Raw genomic sequence first — 18,821 nt, forward strand, 5'->3', positions numbered from 1 at the left:
ATGTCCACTGCCTAGAGTTAGAAAGTATATAAAATTTATTATCTGAGCAGGTGCAGCCCTGAAAATAAGAAGGGCACTGTTAATAGTTCTGCCCCAACAGGCACGCACCAGAACAGTCCTGAGCAAAACAGGAAGTATGATTACCTTAGCCAAAATCTTCCACATCTGTCTTCACATCAGGAAGAGCCTTGTGACCAGAACTCTACTGGGATGAAGACTGTCTAACTACCCTTTATGACTGCCTATGTTGCTTCTTTATGTAGGTTAATTCAACTGGGTTATACTGGCATCTCACAGAACTGGAAAGAACCTGGTTCATGGCTGAGTGTGGTGGCTCATGCCTGTAATCTCAGCACTTTGGGAAGCTGAGGTGGGTGGATCATGAGGTCAGGAGTTCGAGACCAGCTTGGCCAATATGGTGACACCCCGTCGTCTCTACAAAAAATACAAAAATTAGCTGGGCATGGTGGTGTATGCCTGTAGTCCCAGCTGCTCCGGAGGCTGAGGAAGGAAAATTGCTTGAACCTGGGAGGTGGAGGTTGCAATGAGCCAAGATCGTGCCATTGCACTCCAGCCTGGGCAATAGAGCAAGACTCAAAAAAAAAAAAAAAAAAAAAAAAAAAAAAGGAAAACCTGGTTTATTGGATAGATGAACATCTATACTATCACCCAAATGCATATTCAGAAAGCAAGTTACTTTCCTCATTTCTGAGTTCACAGGGAGTTGGGACAAATACCACATGAAAGCTGACAAATACTGACAACAAAGACGCATGATACCACAGGAAATAACAAACATTTCTACACTGTGTATAAAAATAGCATTTGAATTATCAGTATAACAGGTTATCACTGCAGAGTTAAGGGTAGCAGTTAAGGGTTATCAAATTTATTGATTAATTGGCCCTCCTCTGTCAATGAGGCAGCCATCTAGGTATTATCCCTTTTGTACAGATAAAGAAAGTGAGGCTAAGAGGTCAAATGACTTGTGAAAAGTCATACTCTGGAACTAAAATTAACTGTTCTTATTCTTAGAACAGTGGTTCTCAAAGAGCATCAGTACCATCTGGGATCTTGTTAGACTGCAAATTCTCGGTTCCACCCCAAAGCCGCTACACCAGAAACTCTAGGGGCGGGACCAGCAAATCTGTTTTAACAAGCCCTCCAGGTGATTCTGATACATTCAAAATTTGAGAGCCATTGACCTCAGGAAGAAAGAAATCTTGCAAATTTCCCTCCCTTACAAATATTAATTGGTTCTCTTTTTTAAAAAATATTTTCATTTTTAACCATTACTGATGGAGTTTTTTCTAAATTGTTTTACATACTTTCCTGGTTTCTTAGGGGTAAGCTAGTGTATGTGTATATAATTTAACCTATTTTCACCATTTTGATGGCTTAGTTTTTAATTTTTAAATGGTTTTATCCTTTTCATTTTCATCTCTCCCTGTCACTTGTTCTATCAGAAAATATCTGTTTTTCTAGCATTTTGTAACAAAAACAGAAAAGTAAGCATCTAGAAGTGTATTTTAAAATTCATCATAAATTAAAAAGTCATAAGAGTTCGGAAGAGGCCTTGTGGAGGAATGGCTTCAGCAGTGGGGCTTTACAAAATCCATCTCCCAGGCATTAAGTGACAAAAACCAAAAGAACTTTCAGCAAAGGCAGATGGTAATATACAAGATGATATGCAGAATGGCAATTATTAGTATTTTCAAAGAAAAGAAGTAATTTTTTTTTTTCCTGCAAGATGCAACGTGATTTAGAACAAATTGCCTGACAGTGACTTAAACATAACGGGGCTCTATAAATATTTGGTAAAAGAAAATCTGCCATTGTGTCCAAAGAGGAACAAAATAGTAATACTTAATCTTAAAATTGAGAAACAAGTAAGCAAATATCTGCCTTTCCCAGATACCACAGTAAGTAACAGAAAATCAGAATCATTTCAAAGAAGGCTTGGCCAGGGAGTTGAAAACTTTTCTTCTTTGAGCAACTGTGTTTCTGTGGAAGGTAACTCTGGCTTCCTGCATGGAATAATGTTCTTAGGAAGAATATGTTGCTCTCTAACACTCTTGCCATAGTTAGGTATTACGGAAAGCACTAGCTTGAATGTCCATGACCGGGTCATATTTTGGTTCCTTGGAAAAAGAACATCAAAAACATTAATGATTTTATTTCAAGCTACTTACAGATAGTATATACTTTTAGGTAAAATGTGTCTATTCACAGCCTATAAATTATAAGAAAAAATAGTGTGTCCAATATATTTGATAATCAATTTGGCAAAAATCATAAGTTATTATATTGTGTTGTTTTGGTTTTGGTGAAATATTTTTATTTTTTTCTTTTCCATTCAGAAATAATACTTTTGGTTGACTTGAATGTTTATTGGTTAGGACTCTAATTGAGGAAAAACATTACCAAAAAGGATGAAAAAGATTAATTCCTGTTTAGAAGGAATTTTTTTTCTAGATTTCCTGCTACTGTTTTACTTTCTTGTTGCTGAAATAAAATTATTTTGTCTTCCTGTGTTCTATTTAATGTGGAGAATAAAAATGCCAAATTAATGCTATGTATTAATGAAGCAGAGATAAATCCTGTTTGGTAAGAAAACCTAAAGGTTCAATCTCAACCCAGCTATCAAAACTAAGACTGATTTTTATTGTTTTATTTTTGTCCTAAATGTATTCAAGTAATATTTGTTCTAAAAAAATTTTATAGGGAAGTAGATATCTTTATGAACAGGTTGAACTCTCCTTACAAAGAAGCAGCAGCTTCTGTCTTTCAGTGCAATTTTGGCAGAAAAGACCAGCTCATCACAAAGTGGAAAGGGGATTTGTTAGTTAAAGCTGAGGAGTGGCCCCAACAATAAGCAGAAGAAAATTGTCTGACACAGAAACCCTGGTGGGTTCCATATTCAGGAAGTAGGTTTTACTACCATGCAGAATCTCAAAAGGCAAGAGGATCTTTGGAAACCTTTGATGAATTCAGAAAGACTGACCTTAGCACCATGGCCCTGAGAAGTTAAAAAGCTTATTTAAAGTCACACAGTGGAGCAGTGTTCCAAGGTCAGATTGGACACTAAACAGGCCCCCAACTTGAAATGGTCCATATGAATTTGGAAAATATGCATCTCAATTCTAACTCTGATAAACTAAAGAGACCCTTCCCTAAATTTTCAGGAAGACGTAAGATTTACAGACTCTTGAGAAAATAATCTGATTCATAAGAAGAATGTAACAAGACATCTGAGAGTCATAGGGCAAATTCGTACCTACTACCCACAGATAACACTAGAATAAACGGTACTGCTTATTGTGGAATCGAATACTAACATCAAGAAAATGTTTTGTTAGATGGCAAAATCTTTCTCACTAGTCTCCCTTAAAGGTATAAGAAGATTTCTCAAATTTCCCTAATTTATCTCAATCACTTCTTAAGGATCTCTCTCACATGCATTTATCTGAATCTTAAGCCATACATTGAGGTAATGAGTTTCATTTATCCCCTTTCTAGTTGGTAAAGTGGCGTTGCTTATTTGAATGAAATTAATCCTTTTTGAGTGCCATCTGGTTCTGATATTGAAGAATTTGGTGAACATATTCATGTTTACTCTAGACTGATAAGCCTTAATAACATTCCATCTGGAATACATTTCCCATATCAGAATGCTAACTATTTTTATTAAACCCTAATACTGAAGGTTGTTCAGTCTTTTTGGTTGTTTAGAAGCTTTTCTTAGAACAATCTCATATGGCAGATTTCAGTGTAGAAATAGATCCCAAGTTGTAGTTGTGCACACAGGATTATGTTGTAAAATGGGGTGTTCTCATGAACACTTTTTTGGTTACAGGAAATAGAATTCACTCAAAGTAGCTTAGGTAAACAGATGGCTATTATGTGAATACAACAACATCAAGCATGGTCTCAGAGAAACTGGAATGACAATGTCAATCCTGACGTTGCTCCTTCTAGCTCTCTCTCAATTCTGCTTCTGTATTATCCACTAAGTTCTTATCTTTGCCTGCTCCTTCCATCTCTACCCTTCACATTCTTGTGCATATGTATCTTGCATATAGTCAGCATGGTCACCTACACAGCCCATTTTGTACACTGCACTGCAGTTTTGGGGCTCCTCACTGAATATCTTGAGTCTTTGAGCCACTTTGTTCACATTCGTGAGAGAAATAATCTGCTTTACCTCTGTCCAATGAATGAGCTAGCTCCCTTTTGATTAGGCTCCATCCCTAACTAACTAATCATGGCTAGAAATGGAAATGGGTCACCTGATAAGTGGAGCTGCCAGTTCTAGGAGCCAAGGTAGGGGCAGGTTGATTCTGTTGAAGGAGCTGTGGATTCAAGCAGGCAAAAAAACGTGTCTAGTACAGGCGAGGACAAGAATTTGCACTCGATTTTAATCATAACGTCATATATTCCAGAAAGTGTGCCACTTCTTCTATTTGATCTTTTTGTCAAGAATTTTTTTTTTTCATTGCACTGAGGCACCATCATAGGTCTTTTCTCTCAAAGGACAACAGGACAGAAAACATTGTCACTTGCATCTTTTGTAGGTTTTTGGATGACAATTGGTATAGAATAATCATCATTGGGGTGTAAAATGTTTACTGTTATAGGGCTTGAAAAATTTAAAAACACACCACATATTCATTTTTTCAAGTCCGTATACCATCAAGCATCCCGTTTTGCATCAAAGTGTCTATTTCAAATAGTAGTATACCATACCTGGTAAACAGCTGCTCCTTCAGTAACGTCTAATTCTTTATTAGAGTAAAAGATGGCACAGCCAATCCTTCTGCTTTATTACTCATATCTGCAATTATTAATCTGTCTCTCATTAAAAGGCCATATGTTAGGTTTTGCCAACAAACTAGCACAGAGGTTCAGCTGAAGTACATTGTCACAAATAAATCAGTCTGTTCTACTTTTAGAGTCCTGGATACTGTCTCTACTGGAATTCACAGATTTAGTTTGTACATACACATGCCCACAGAAATTGCTCCCCTACATGCATAAGTCTCTACTGTGAACCTCTTTTTAGTACGTTTAGTTTGCCAAGTGAAAAGCATTCAATCGGAACCACTTGGCAATGTGTCAGTTTGTGCAACCACGTAGGACAATAAAAGTATGACTGTTTACTGTTTTCAAAAATAGAGGCAGTAAAAATGAGACTGGTACTCAATGACCTCACCAAAAAGACATAAAAGCTCAGATTGTTAAACAATGTAAAAAGCTGTATTTTTATTTGAGCTTTTGCCACATTCTCTAATAAATGTCATTACACAACAAAGAACAATATATTTAGATTGCAATGTAAAACTTGGCTTGGTAGCCACTAACAGCTACCAGATCAGTTATCAATTCTCCAGAAAACATCAAATCTAGAAGGGTTGTAGGGAAAAAAAAAAATTTCAGATGTTGCCAAATAATTCCAGAATGGTCTGAGCTCAACAGAGGGTCTAGTTTGAAATGGAAATTCTCAGTGTGCATATGTGTGACCAGGTCATGTTCAGGTACAGCACTCCATAAAAAAGGATGATTCCAAAGAAAGGTAAATTCCGTACACCCTGAGTACAAGAAAAAGAATCCCAGATTCAAGCAGCAAAGGAATGACCATTCACTTTGTAGTGGAGAGGGTCTGTGCTTTGAAGAGACTAAAAGTTAGGCCTCCTCCTCAGGGGACAGCCATGAAACTGAAACACACAATTTGGCTGCTCACTCTGACATGGCAATATAGACCCTGAATATTGTATGAATACCGAAGCCGTATGCAGCTTTGACTTGGTCTGTTTCAATGTGCTCAATACCTGCTTTGAAAACTCACATTACCTTCCCTTACTGCCAGTAAGGGAAGTCATATTTCCGAGTTTTAATTTTAAGTAGGAAATTACACAACTTTAGTAAGAAAGTAACCAGGGATTCCCCCCTAAAATATAACTTCCCCAATTTTTAACGTAAAACATGTTTGCTTTAATCTAGGCTTTAGAGACTCAGCCTAGAGTCTTTTTATCTCCTGGAGTAAATGAGGGACTCTCTCTCCCTTTTCACTCACAGCAAGAAGGGCTGAAGCCAACCCAGCTGACTAGGACATGCAGAGGTAAATTCTAGACTTAATAGCTAACAGTAACTTAGTAACTTAGTAAGTTAGTAACTCTAGACTTAGTAACTTAGTAAGTCAGTAACTCTAGACTTACTAGCTAACAGAACACTGGGGGCAGCTAAAACTCTTGAGGCTTCCAAAGTGGAAGCTCTCTGCAAGTGCAATTCAAAATGGCCACATTTTTCTTTTAAAGTGCCTACAACCGGCCCTCCATATTCATGGGTTCTGCATCCATGAATTTAACCAACCACGGATCACATATATTCGAAAAATAATTGCATCTTTACTGAACATGTGCAATGCAGGCTTTTTGTTTTCTAGTCACTATTTCCTAAACAATACAGTACAACAACTATTTACATAGAATTTACTTGTATTTGTTATTATTAAAGTATATGGTAGGATGTACATAAGCTATATGCAAATACTATTTTATGCCATTTTATGTCGGAGACTTGAGCATCCTTGGATTTTGGTATCCATCAGAAGTCCTGGAACCTATCTCCCATGGATACTAAGGGACAACTGAATTTAACTCCTTAGTATGGACCAGACATTTTTCACACATGAGTATATCTAATTCTCACAACCACATAAGAGGGTAATGTTATATTTTATGAGGTTTTTAAAAAATTATATTAGTGCTACATATTTTTGGTAAAAATACAAACAGTAGATAAAAATATAATGTGAAAAGTAAATACTTCTATCCCTATGCACACATATACGAACCACTCATCAAAATTACCAGAGGTACCCATTAGTGCCAATGCTTTGAGTATCTCCCAGAAAGCTTCTATGCATGTCTCTTTGTGCATATACCCTTCTGAAACTATTTTATTTCACACTGTATCTTGAACATTTACCTATATCTAATTCATGTTCCCATATCTAATTTCCCAAAACTAATTCATTTTTATTCTCTTTAGTGGCCACTGAATAAATGTTCTTTCATTTACTTAGCTAGTTTTCTGAATATTTAGTTTCTAGTTTTTATTATTACTAATAATGTTGTAAAGAATATCCTTGTACATGTTGAAAAATAGCACCTACAAGTAATATTGCTTAGTTAAAATCAGAAATATTTTAAATTTTGATAAACATTACTGAATTTCTTTTCTTTTTCTATTTTTTTTTTTTTTTTTTTTTTTTTTTTGAGACCACCTCACTCTGTCACCCAGGCTGACAGAAGCAGTGGCGCAAACACAGCTCACTGCAGCCTCAACTTCCTGGGCTCAAGCAATCCTCCCACCTTAGCTTCCCAAGCAGCTGGGACTACAGAAGCATGCCACGATGCTAGGCTAATTTTTACTTTTTGTAGAGACAGAGTTTTGCCATGTCTCCCAGGTTGGACTTGAACTCCTGGGCTCAAACCATCCACCTGCCTCAGCCTCCTAAAGTGCTGGGATTGTAGGCATGAGCCACCACACCTGGCCCATTACTAAATTTCTGAACTGAAGCTTTTTGCCCCATTTTTTATGTGTAAAGGAAACTGAGTCTTGGAGAGACTAAGATACATTTCAGTGGTCACAAAATCTCATAAGCAAAGTTGTAGAGTGAGGACTTGAAATTAAGGTTATCTGGCTCTGAGCTTCACCACTTCCACCCTTGTCACCTGACTTCTTAAACCTTAAAGTGACTCTCAGCCTAATAGTAGTCCTTAAATTTCTGTAAGAAGTACAGTCAGTTTGGTACTGGCATGGACAATGTCATATTTATTCAGTGTGAGACAAACCATTGACCTATACCTTCTTAGATGGGAAATGAGTTTCCAAAAGGGTTTAAATATAATATATCACTTATTCACTCATTTATAAAACAATATTTGAACACCTTCTCTCTGCCAAGTATAGTGCTATACCATGGAGACCCTTGCTGAACAAAATTGACAGGTTTCTAAATTTTAGTGCAGGAGAGATGTATTAACAAAATCATCATAAAAATTAATGTAAAATTATAGTCAACCAGTACAAACATGTCACTGATATCTGAGCTTATAAGAGGATTTGACACAGACAAGGTTAGGATTCCTGGAGGTAATGCTAATTGAACTGAAATCTGTAGGAAAGGTGGGAGTGAGTAACGGGAAAAGGTAGAAAAACGCATTTCACACCAGATAAAGGAATAGTATGCATAAAGGTCATGATGGAAAGAAACAGTACAAGTTCCAGAGACTGGACAGTGCAAAGTGTGGTTATAAAACAGGGATACAGAAAATGTAAGCAGGATCCAGGCCTTGTAGGGCTCTACTAGTCTGGGGAAGGAGTATTATCTTCAGCAAAGTGGGAGACATTGAAAGGTTAACAGGAAGGTGTAAATCACTGTGGCAGCAGAGAGTAAAATGATTGCTTAACTCCCAAAACAAAGCTCTTCCATATATTAAATGTACATTGTACACGCAATTGAAAGCAGCAGCTTTTCTAAGAAGAAACTCCACATGCCTAAAAACCATACCTGATACTCACTAGTGCTCTCTCGATCTCCCCTCTCTCTCTCTCTTTATTCCATAAGTAGAAAGACAACAAAAAGCAATTTACTTAAATGACATTAAATCTAAAGATGCAGTGAAAATTATCACCGTCATGATCAGGGGACAGGATTACATATGAAGAGTTAAATTAGAGAGCTTTCCAAATGAACTTTGCTGCAAATGCTGGCATCAATTTAAAATTAACCCACTGCATAACCAGTATAAGTAGCCACTTGGGGAAGCAAATTTCAGGAAGAATCCACTTAGACTAAGAGAGTATGGCAGCTGCCTCAGAAAAGAGACCTGTCACTTGCCCTATAAACTCAGATTCTCTGAACATTCTAAGCAGTAAGGCTTCCCTATAAAGTTAAGTTTCCAAAGGGCAGACACAGTAACAGAACTCCTTGGCTAAATGCATCTATCCCAGACCTTTAAACATCTGAAAGAATAATCGAGACATAAACTGTATGCACAAATAACAATCATGCTAGCTTCTGTGCCAAAGAATGTGTGATTTCAACACCTGGTACTGTGAAACCTCCAATGTCAATCCCAAGTCTAGGTCACTTCACTTGACATATGAATGCTCCCCTAAGATTCTCCCCACCACCTCCAACAATCCCTAAAGAAAATGATCCAGCGACTGGAAGATGTTCATACAGGTTAGAGCTGCTCTAAAGCAGAATAGTCTAGAGAAGTCCATGAGATTAAATTCAACTTCCACAGTCGTTTGGCACAACACTCAAGGCCCTTACTTGATAGTCCCTGCTGTGATTACAAGCAATTTTGTGCCACTCTTTCTTGCCCCCTCGTCCCTGCCATGCCTTATGCCCCAGTCACAGGGATGCTTTACCTGATCTCAGCAAGACTAAGTTGTGCCCCTTGGTTCATGTTGCTTTCTCTACATTAAATTCCCTTCCCCATTGCTGAACTCTGGCTCATCTTTTAAAACCAAACTCTAAGGTCTGGTCCGGGAGCAATTCAACATTTTATGAGAACCAGCTGTACACCAGGCATTTGGGATACAAAGATAAATAGGCCTCAATTTTTGTCACTCAGAAGGTCATATTATGACGTGTCTTTACATTCCTAGTGGCTAACAGATTGCTGCTAGTAAATAATGTTCAACAAGGTAAACTGGATATATCCAAACAAGAATAATAAATCGAGGGTACTAGCACTCAAGAAGAGAACAAGAACACCTGAAGGGCTAGTGTGGTGTGCACCATACTGTTATAACACAGGGTATACACAGTATCCTCAAGAACTTAGGATGTCCTGCACCTAGGGAAGAAAATATATTGTTACACAAATCATTCATTCATTCATTCATTATTTCTCTTTTGATGTACAAGATATTATGCTAGGCACTATAAGCCTAGGATGACTGACATGTCTCTATTAAAAGAACTTAAAGTAAAGGGATAGGATATATATACACACATATATGTATATATGTATAAAGTAAAGGGATAGGATATCCATATATACGTGTGTATATATAACATATATAATATATAATAATTATTCCTGTGTAATGTATAGTTAATGAATTATAATTAATGAATAATTAAATGACTTAAAGTTCTATAAGAGTTCAAAGGTGAGAGATTTCCTCTAAATAATGGAGATATATTATCTACTCATCCTCCACCTCAAGAGCACTGTGGAATCTGATGCTGAATGCCTAGTGGAAAATGTCATCAAGTGGTCCCTGGGCTTGTCCAATTGTTGCTGGGACACCTATCTATGTCAACAGTTGAGTATGTCCTGAAGTACTCAATTTCAGTTTCAGACTACTATAAATCTTAGTAATGTACTTCTTTTACTAAGCCAAGATATATTTTCCTGGAACTTCCATCTGTTAGTCCTATGTCTTCCTCTCATGCCTTTCAGAATTAATTCATTTCTTCTTCTACATCCATAATTTGAAAAAATTAAATAAGTGTTATTCTCCATAGTTGATTTCTGTGGATTTCTTGGGTCTGCCTCCTTATTCAAGATATGAACTAACTCTCCTAGCTTCTAATAACCTCAAATTGTATTACTATGCTATTAAGCTTCTCTGTGAATTTACTAATAAATATATTGAACCAGACCAAAGTTTCCATCAAATTGGCATTAATGAATAACATTGCTACAGTTGATTATACAAACAGCCAAAGATCTGCCTAACAAAATTATCACTCAGCTCACAGCCCTCATACTCATTGATAAAGATATTATAGGGAACTCTGATGCACATCTTGCTAAAAACCAGATACACAACATCCATGACTTTCCAGTAATCTATCAGCCGATTAACTCATTCAAACAACAACGTGAAGTTTGACTGCATGACTATATCATGGTGAATCTAGCTGAATCTTGGTAATCAACTTTTTCTTTCCTAAAAAATAATTTTGTAAATAAATAATCTGTCCCACATTATGCCAGAATCATTTTTTGTCTGTTTGTTTGTTTTTGGAGACAGAGTCTCACTCTGTTCCCCAGGGTGGAGTGCTGTGGAGTGATCTTGGCTCACTGCAACCTCCGCATCCCAGGTTCAAGCAATTCTCGTGCCTCAGTCTCCTGAGTAGCTGTGACTACAGGTGCCTGCCACCACACCTGGCTAACTTTTTGTATTTTAGTAGAGATGGGGTTTCTCCATGTTTCCCAGGCTGATCTCAAACTCCTGAGCTCAGAAAATTCATCCACCTCGGCCTCCCAAAGTGCTGGGATTACAAACATGAGCCACTGCGCCCAGCACAGAGTCAATTTTGATTACTTAAATAAAGATGAGGGGATCTACATTCTTCCCAGACTTTTTCTTAGAAGTTGAAAGAGGACTAGTTTCTCTGCTCTAGCAACTATTGTGTATTCTGTGAGTTCTATACAGTGAATCTAGAACTTTCCTAAATCAGTATTTTTTATTGACAATGAGATGTTTTTAAAGTCTCGGTTTATAGCCACATTCACTTAAAAAGCAACCCCTTCACTATAGAGAAATACATACACACTGAATTTATATTATTATTAATAATAATGTGTTTATATATAATAAATGAACAAAAAGTTAAGAAAACATAATTTTCTACTTTAGCAATGGCAGGGGTTCTCAAAACAAAAGATTAAAAAGGAAAATAAGCTAAAATATGCTTCCCTTTGTTTTGAGGAAATGAAGCATATTAAACAAGCAAATCAGCAAACAAATATGGGTTCCTGATAGAGCTTTCTTTGGATACAATTATATATTAATAAATTAATTCATAATTTGGTGTGCGCAATGGACTGAATAACTATGTCCTCTCAAAATGCAAATGCTGGAATCCTAACCCTTAAGGGGATGGGATTAGGAGGTAGAGTCTTCGGGAGGTAATTAGTTCATAAGTAAGGGTAGAACCCTCATGGATGAGATGAGGGCCCTTATAAAAGAGAACTCAGAGAGCTAGGTAGCTTATTCCACCACATGAGGACACAGAGAGGAGGCAACATGTATGTTAAAGGTGGCCTTCACCAGACACTAAATACACTGGCACCTCCAGATACAGAATCTTCCAAACTCCAGAACTGTGAAAAATAAATTTCTGTTTATAAGCTACATAGTTTGTAGTATTTTGTTATAACAGCCCAGATGGACTAAAACATTGTATATTTCCTTTCATGTGAACTGCAAATCAAAGTTCTTCCTATTTTCATCACCAACACTAAATTTATAGGCAATTTGGAAGGGGGGCAGGGAGTAGGCAATGGGAAGCAGGGGCATGGCTAAAACTGACAAACAGTTTTCATGGATTATTTCCAAATTGGATGATTCCACTGGGCCTGATTCTGCCCACCTCAACCCTCCCTATAATTTCAACCATATGTGGTCCTCTTCAGTTCTATTCTCAGAATAAACATGATGATGAAATAGGGCTTGGATTTTACTTAAGAGGCTGCATACTTCAGTGACAAGCAAGCTCATTCTTCTAAGTACCCTGTAATATCGTTTACAGAAATATAGGATGCTCTGTAGGAGAAAAATAAAATGAAATTAAATGTGTTCTTATGTATGTAATAATTTTCTCAGTTACAACAGGATATACTGTAGGAGAAAAATAAAATGAAAGTAAATGTGTTCTTATGTATGTGATAACTTTCTCAGTTACAACAGGATATAAAATATTGTACCACCTGGGAAAAATTTCTCAAGCGCAAATGCAAATTAGTTTGACGTCTGAAAATATTCACTATCTGCTAAATCTCTGAGCAATAAATATTCATTGGTAGACAATGACAACTTCTTATTAAAGAGAAGAGGATGGGAACAAGGCTGAAGAGATCGTTAGGGTGGAACATGCTGCCATGGAAGAATCTGCCTGGAACTCAGGCCCTTGAATTAGGTGGACACACCTTTCTCTGACTCCTTTAGTGATTCTAACGATGATGTTGATGATACCTGAACTAAGAGACAGAAGGAACTGAAACCCAGAACTTCCCACTGAAAACGTTAACTTTTCCAATGTGTCCAAATCTGTCACACTTGGCAGGTCTAGATGAAGGCAATGGCAGGCTTACACAAAACCACAAAATACAGTTTATCTTCTGTCTTCCAGCAGTGCCTCTTTAGCTATTTTCCCACTCCATGGTCCCTCTCTATTCTGGTCTATGTGTCCTTATGCTTGCTTCTTTTTTATACAAAGATACCATTTGCCGGATGGGCACGTGGAAGAGAATTATAAAACCCTGCGCTTAATCAAAACACACTTTCCCTTAGAGTCAGTCATTTCAGCAATGTATTCAAAGTAAAACAATGAAATGAACTATATTTAATCCAGAGCTAAGAATGAGTGACTGCTTCAATTTATTCTTCAGTAGAGTATTTGCATTATATTTGTGAACCAGTATACTTTTATCTGTCAAGTCTACTTTTAAGGCTTTATCATTAGAAAATAATTATATGTGCAGAATGAAATGGTGATGTCTTTCTCGAAGAACTGTTTTTATAACAAATTTGAAAATGGAAATAGGGCAAAAGAATAAAAAGAAGAAATTAGTAAATTATGTTATATCTTATACAGCCATTAAATTTATGTCTGTAGAAATACACATCTTATGTGGTAAGATATTTATGATATACTAAGTAAAAGGACAAATTTTTTATGGATTGTAGAATCCTATAGTGAATACATTTATATAGATATTCACTGGTGTATGTGTGTATATATGCACCAGGCATAGTACAAAGCACTCTGTAAACAAGAACACATATGGCCTCTACTTATATGAAGTATATATGTGGGGTCAAATACAGACATTAACTAAAGTCAGCAGACAAAAATTTCTGTCTTCATGGGGCTTATATCTTATTCTTGGTTCTTTTTGCCTGGCACACATTACTTTTGACATTAAAATAATAATTTTGAACTTTTTTATAACTATAAAAATGTTCTCTGTTTTCTCAGATTGCTTGAAACACAATCAATAATCAGAATTTAGGTGGTTTCCAGGAGCTAGAGAGGGTGGGGGAAATTAGGATATGTAGATCAATGGGTACAAACTTCCAGGTATAAAATGAGTAAGTTCTGGGGCTATAATACACAGCATGGTGATTACAGTTAATATTACTCTATTGTTTACTTGTAATTTGTGAAGTGAACAGATTTTAAGTGCCCTCACCCTGCCACCCACCACACATGCACACACACGCAAACACACAGAGTAACAAATTACAGTGATGGATATGTTATTTGGTTTGATTATGGTAATCGTTTCACAATGTATACATATGTACTTTTACAATGTATATAAATACAATGTATACATATGTATACCTTACATATATACATTTTTTGTTTATCAATTATATTTCCATACAGCTGTAAAAAACTGCAGAATTCAGAAAACTTAGAGGGGGTGTTGTGGGCAGGAATACCATAATTCCTACCGTTAGAGCCTCTTCTCATGAAGTACTCATACTTATGGTGGCCACCCTAATATAAAGAAATATAAACTACCCCTGTGCTATAATTCTTATATCTAGAAGCATAAAGCCATGAGACTGCCTTCTGTGAATTTCTCAGTGTTATCTCTAAATCCATTACTTAAACTTTGGGCAAGAGTTATTTATGAAACAAATAGACTAAACAAATTTCTCAACTTTATTAAAGAAATGAAGTAAGGCGGTTTTGCTAAAGAAAGGGTCGGAACTTCTATGAAAAGATCAGAACAGAAATGAATTAAGCATTTCTGACCATAGGCAAATTAGAAAATCCCTAGAGAGTTAGTGCCAGAGTGTTTGAACCAATTAAACCACCAAGACGAGCAGAGACAACATTAACATTCTACTTGAAAATCAAGTTTTATATTTAGGTCTGTGGAAAAAGAAAATGAGGCAGATTGCTTTCCTCAACAAAACCCTTATTTTGAAGTAACTTTGGTCTTAGAGTAGACAAGTGAAGGTGGGAGGAACAGTTCCTCTATTTCCCCACCACAATCCAATTTTTCCATAGAAAAATATGAAACAGGCGTGGTGGTTCATGCCTGTAATCCCAACACTTTGGGAGGCCAAGCAGGGGAGGATCACCTGAGGTCAGGAGTTCAAGACCAGCCTGGCCAAAGTGGTGAAACGCTGTCTCTACCAAAAATTAAAAAAAAAAAAAAAATTAGCTGGGTGTGGTGGCAGGCACCTGTAATTGCAGCTACTCAGGAGGCTGAGGCAGGAGAACAGACTGAACCCGGGAGACGGAGGTTACAGTGAGCCAAGATAGTGCCATTGCACTCCAGCCTGGGCAACAAGAGTGAAACTCTCTCTCAAAAAAAAAAAAAAAAAAAAAAGAAAAGAAAAAAGAAAAAGAAAAAAAAAAAGGAAAGAAAGAAATGAAAAGAAAAATATGAAACAAAAATGTAAAGGGGAAGAAAAATGCTCCTCTTTTATTATTTTCTGTCTCTGATGCATTGCTGGTTGGACTAGATAACTACCTTTCATTGTTATCTTATCAAAAGAGATTTATTTACTGCTCACTACTTTCCTCTTTGGAAAGATGAGCTCTACTTTAAAGTTAAATAATACAGAACATGGTTAGAAAAAAAGGGTTCACTTTCGCCAATCTTGTTTTTTTTTTTTCTTTTTAGAACATATTGTATTGACTTGCTGAAATTATCATGGTGGCTGCTGTTGTAAATCAAGGAACCATGTAAAAAGACTGGTCTCTAAGCCACGTTTACAAACATTGTAAAATTTACTGTAAACTGGTTGATCAGAAAATGGTGCTAGTTTTATAAATCTTGAAACTTATACAAAGAGAGATTTAGAAACTTATCATTTTAATTAATTTGTGAACATCTTAAATATATATATTTTGATATCATAGATCTAGATGGTTGACATAATAATACAGAAATAATTTAAACTCCCTTTAGTCACTCGAGAATTTTAAAGCATTCATTAGAGATGTGATGTGAGAGACCATTTTATTAAAAATACATCAGATAAAAAAAGTCATTGTCTTTTCAAAGCATCAATTAGTAGAGGACTAACTAGTAAGTTACTCTGAATATGTCTTACATTTTTACAAAATTTAAAAAAATTAAAAGCAAATTATATTTGGTAGAAATACATTAACTTTAGTTTACTTTGCTAAAGCAAGTGTATTTTCCAACTCAGAAAATCTACTTTCAATAAAATTATTTTCTAATTATTTGACAAATGTACTAAATAGTAACCCAGTGCTGAATGAAACATATTGGAACTAAGCATCTTATTTACAAATATTATACTATAACATTAGATTTCAACATACTACAATCCCAACACACAAAAAAAGCTTCTTATTCCTTTTCCATTTCCAATTTGTCTTTATATTCTTTATTTAATTCATTGTAAATTTTAGTACACCTCATTCCCTCTTCTCCAAGTTGAAATTACTCATATATTTTAATTTACACCTACTTTTAATAATCTTTTATTCAATGTGTATTATTCCCACATCTCCAAAAATAAACTTCCCTATACAAGCACAAGATCCTTAGATAGACATAACTGAATAAGAATTTTTACCTTTTAATGTTAGCTACTTTATCACTCAACCATGCCAAACAATGAATAAAATGCTGTTGATCCAGATACTAGATGTTTATTTATAGCTCCATACTCTTGGTATAGTGGTAATTGCTGTCACTAATACTGGTATCCTATACTATGATTTTCTGCATTTTTTAAGCCCTCATGACTGTGACTTCTCTGTTAGATTTTTCCATCTGCCTTTTAAGTAGAATTTTGATCTTCATTTCTTTTCCTGGCTGTTTAAAACACACCCTTCAAAATTATATTATCTTTTTATTCCTTTGTAACAAATTCATGTAAACCTAGTGACTTAAAACAACACTCATTTATAATCTCTTAGTTTCTGTAGGTCAGAAATCAGGTGGGTTTGGCTGGGTTCTTATCTGAAGGCTCTCTGATTAATAATCCACTTCTAAGTTCTTTCAGGCTGTTGGCAGAATTCAATTCCCTGTGGCTGTAGGACTGTGGTCCCTGTGTCCTGGATGATTGTCAACCAGTGGCCTCTCCAAACTCTGTAAGGCTCTTTATATTTTTTCTTGTGCTGCCCCCTGCATCTTCAACCAAGCAACAGCCTATCAAATTCTTCTTGTACTACAGATCTCTCTGACTTCCTCTTCTGCCCTTCTCTTCTACCCTTCTTTTCTGCCTTCCTTTTCTGCCAGGAGCTGGTAAAGTTCTCTGCTTATAAGAGCTTATGTGATTAAACCAGGTCCAACCAGATAATCCTCCTATTTTAAGGTCAGCTGGTCCATATAAGAATACAATCAGGGCAGTGAGATCACATCACATTCATAGGATCAGGACATGTGGAATCTTGAGGGTCATTCCTAGAAATTCTGCCTGTCACAGAAATCTAACTCAAATTTCACCACTGACAGAAAACCTTAGGTATCCACTCATTCACTTCTCCCGCCAATCCTTCACTTCCTCTCTATTTGAAATTTAAATAGATGCTCCTTCTTACTTTTCTTTTTTTAATTTTTTTTTTTTTTTGAGATGGAGTCTCGCACTGTTGCCCAGGCTTTAGTGCAGTGGTGTGATCTCGGCTCACTGCGACCTCTGCCTCCTGGGTTCAAGTGATTCTCGTGCCTCAGCTTCCTGAGTAGCTGGGATGACAAGCACCCGCCACCATACTCGACTAAATTTTTTTTGGATTTTTAGTAGAGACAGGGTTTCACTATGTTGGCCAGGCTGGTCTCAAACCCCTGACCTTGTGATCCACCCACCACAGCCTCCCAAAGTGCTGGGATTACAGATGTGAGCCACTGCACCCGGCCGCTCCTCCTTTACTTCTACAGCATCCTACTGTGTACCTAGATTAAAGCATTCATCACACTACAGTACATTGTTTGCTTGTCTACTATTCTGACAAGACTTAACTATGTAAGAGTTTAGGCCAGTGCCAACCTACATAATAGATGCTCATCTGATAAACATATGTTTAACAATTTATATGTATGTACCTTTAAGATCAATGAAAAAAATAAGTTATGTTCAGTATAAACTATAGTATTGAAGTGTGTTCACCACAATTTTTGAAAATGAGTAATCTGTATTCAGAGGTAAAATTCTCAGCTGATACTACTTGTTTAATTAAAATATTATATTCATTAAAAAATTTGAAAATATTTCTAAAATGTATTAAGAATAATTGCTACTGCACTACCTGCTTCATCTCATTTAATCAAAACAATTCCATTTTAGAGATGAGGAAACGGAGTCTTTGAGAGGTTAAATAATTTGCCCAAGGTAAAGTGACTACAAAGTTAGTGAAGCCACCATAGTATCTGAACAATCTGAACATTCTGGCCGCTATGCTATCTTCTTCCTTCCTTCCTCCCTTTCTTCTCTCCTTCTTCCACCTCCTCCCTCTCTCATTCCTTTCTTTGATATTTATTGATATTGATTATGTGTAGGCAATGGGCTAACCATTATCAGTAAAATAAACTTGGGTCCCAATCTTTGTTTGTTTCTAGAAATAATATCTTTATCATTTGTAATTCACAGCACTTAATACAAACAAAATATCAAGACATTACCTCACAAAATAATATTATTATGCATTGGTGTTTATATTTAATATGCATTTAAAATTATCCATCATCTTGTTTTTATGTAAATGCCATACATATATGTGTGTGTGTGTGTGTGTATATATATATGAAGATAGATGAACTATAATGTAGACTTCAAAATATGCTAGT

At 36.1% G+C, this 18,821-nt stretch overlaps 1 protein-coding gene across 2 annotated transcripts in view; it reads right to left on the minus strand.

Annotated features, from left to right (window-relative positions):
* The window catches only part of PRKG1 (protein kinase cGMP-dependent 1), a 1,334,297-nt gene that overhangs the window by 1,077,165 nt on the left and 238,311 nt on the right, over window positions 1–18,821 (minus strand). The gene's annotated exons all lie outside the window — the stretch shown is intronic.

The sequence above is a fragment of the Chlorocebus sabaeus genome, chromosome 9, assembly GCF_047675955.1.
Source record: "Chlorocebus sabaeus isolate Y175 chromosome 9, mChlSab1.0.hap1, whole genome shotgun sequence".
NCBI classification, from domain to species: Eukaryota; Metazoa; Chordata; class Mammalia; order Primates; family Cercopithecidae; genus Chlorocebus; species Chlorocebus sabaeus.